Here is a 3,006-nt window from a genome sequence, read left to right as displayed (position 1 = left end):
TTACTGGATTATAACCACCATATCAGTCCATCAACCAGGGAAGCGGAACCAGCAGGAGGTTTGTCGTAGGGATGTTTTTCGAGGAATTGGCTTATGTGATTGTGGGGTCTGACTAGGCAAGCTGGAATCCATGGGGCAGGTGGCTGGGAAGAGCCAGCTGGGACTGGGGCACTAGGTGAGGCTGCGGCCACGGCGGATTCCTCCCTCGGCAGGGAGCCTGATCGGCCACCCAGATGACCTCGGATAATCTCTTTTATTTAAAGTCAGCTGATTCTGGACTTTAACCACATCTGCAAACACCTTCCCAGCAAAATCTAGGTTTGCATTTGATTGAACAGACGGAATCTAGAGCCTGGCCTAGATGACCCATAAAACTGACCATCACGACAGCCACCAAGTTTAACCAACGATGAGATGTTACATGCAGCTCATCAGAGTCAAAACAGTCAATGCACGGTCTTTTGTCTGCTTGCCCAGACGTCTCCCCCATCAGCCCCTCGAGGCTGGGGTTTGCGCATTGGTCTTCCCTCCATCCTAGGAGGTGAGGGGTTCCAGGGAATGCTGCTGCCCTCAGATGTGTGGGTGGTGACTGCCAGGCCAGAGCTCTGCGGAGGGCCCCTTGCGCCCACGGCAAATCTGGTGAAGCTCAGGTCTCTAACTGGTTTGATCCTCTGCTGCCCCGCTCCCTGCTAAGCATGGGCCACGTTCCCAGGTGCCCTGCAGCACCATGCCATTCAGACCCCCTAAGCGCCAATGGTACCTCCTTCCTCCCTCCCTCCCTCCCTCCCTCCATCAAAATGTACCTGTCCGGTCCCATCCCTGCACTGGCTCTGTGGTGGCTAAAGCAGAGGCCCCGCGAGCCCCCCGCCCACTTTCTAACGTGTCGCCCCCTCAGGGCAGTGTGTGTCTTCTCGGAGAGCTTCAGGGTCCTGACCCACAGGGCAGCCCGAGGTGTGGAGGAGACACTGGGCTTGGAGCTCAGACTGAGCAGGACGCCGTGAGGCCTTCCCGGGAACAGAGCCTCCAGTGTCCCCCTCCTCTTGTTTGTAGAAAATCTTTAGCCTCCTAGGCCTTCCCTGAGTTCCAAAGAGCAAATTGAATCAGAGAAGTGAGAAAATGCAGAAACAAAGGAAAGCCCGTCAAGCAAGACAAAATAATAATAGCTCAGCCCTAAAACAAAGCCAAGGACTTTAAGTTCCTCCTCAAGGCTCTAGAGAACATCCTGAGCTGTGTCCTTGAGCTGTTCTGCAGGTACTGAGACCCCCAGCAGGTGGAAGAAGTTATGCAGGCTGCCCACCAGCAAGAAGACCCCAGACCAGGTGGAGCGAGAAAACTGATCACTGAGATTCCCGAAACGTCAGCCAGTTACCTCAGCACCAACCAATCAGAGAGAACTGTGCACGAGCCAATCACACACCCCGTGAACCCCTCCCTCACGCTGTCTTTTAAAAACCCTTCTCTGAAAGCTCACCTTGTGGGAGTTTGGGTCTTTTGAACATGAGCTGCCTGTTCCCCTCTCGGTGGGAAAAAAAAAAAAAAAAAGCTGAATTCTGTGCCAAGCCAGTAAGCCGATCTTGGGAAGGATGGGGTAGGGGTGTGTGTGGGGGGGTGAGCTGACCCGGCAGGTCTGCACCCCCAGGTCTCGTCCATCCACACTCCTCCTAAATAAATACCCACTGAACGCCTGTTCTGGACCACAGCAGCCGATGAGAAGACAGGGCCTGGGACCTAGCGAGGCAGGAAAGTCTTGAGTCCCATTTCACAGATGAGAAGACTGAGGCCAGCAGCGGCCCCCTTCCTTCCCGGCTTGGCTTCCTTTCCATCCTATCGGCTTTGGGGCGAGTCATTTCTCTCTCTGCACACCGAGAAGGCTTGTCTCTCTGAGAACCTTCTTGAGACTACAAGTTCCTTCCTGGAACCTACTTTCTGCCTCCACACAGAACCCCGAGTGGCCGCCCCCACCCCGGGCTGAGGAGAAGGAACACTGGCGAGGGGGGCGGGTCCCACCCTTCCTTTCTGCAGCAAAATGCTCACATCTCGCTCCTGCCTTCAGACCCTCACGCCCAGTCTAGTGGGGAGGGACTAGGTGATGATGGTGTCATCACCTTTTTTTAAATTTTAATTTAATTTAATCATCACTTTTTTTTAATTTAATTTTACTTATTTTTTTATACAGCAGGTTCTTATTAGTCATCCATTTTATACACATCAGTGTATACACGTCAATCCCAATCTCCCAGTTCATCACACAGGCACTGCTTCCCCCCCTTGGTGTCCATACGTTTGTTCTCTACATCTGTGTCTCTATTTCTGCCCTGCAAACCGGTTCATCTGTACCATTTTTCTAGGTTCCACATATATGCGTTAATATACGGTATTTGTTTTTCTCTTTCTGATTTACTTCACTCTGTATGACAGTCTCTAGATCCATCCACGTCTCTACAAATGACCCAATTTCGTTCCTTTTTATGGCTGAGTAATATTCCATTTCATATTTGTACCACAACTTCTTTATCCATTCTTCTGTTGATGGGCATTTAGGTTGCTTCCATGACCTGGCTATTGTAAATAGCACAGCAATGAACATTGGGGTGCATGTGTCGTTTTGAATTATGGTTTCCTCTGGGTACATGCCCAGTAGTGGGATTGCTGGGTCATATGGTAATTCTATTTTTAGTTTTTTTAAGGAACCTCCATACTGTTCTCCATAGTGGCTGTATCAATTTACATTCCCACCAACAATGCAAGAGGGTTCCCTTTTCTCCACACCCTCTCCAGCGTTTGTTGTTTGTAGATTTTCTGATGATGCCCATTCTAATTGGTGTGAGGCGATACCTCATTGTAGTTTTGATTTGCATTTCTCTAATAATTAGTGATGTTGAGCAGCTTTTCATGTGCTTCTTGGCCATCTGTATGTCTTCTTTGGAGAAATGTCTATTTAGGTCTTCTGCCCGTTTTTGGATTGGGTTGTTTGTTTCTTTAATATTGAGCTGCACGAGTTGTTTG

Source organism: Orcinus orca, chromosome 4 (genome assembly GCF_937001465.1).
Source record: "Orcinus orca chromosome 4, mOrcOrc1.1, whole genome shotgun sequence".
Classification (NCBI taxonomy): Eukaryota; Metazoa; Chordata; class Mammalia; order Artiodactyla; family Delphinidae; genus Orcinus; species Orcinus orca.
Note: the sequence above shows the minus strand (reverse complement) of the source record.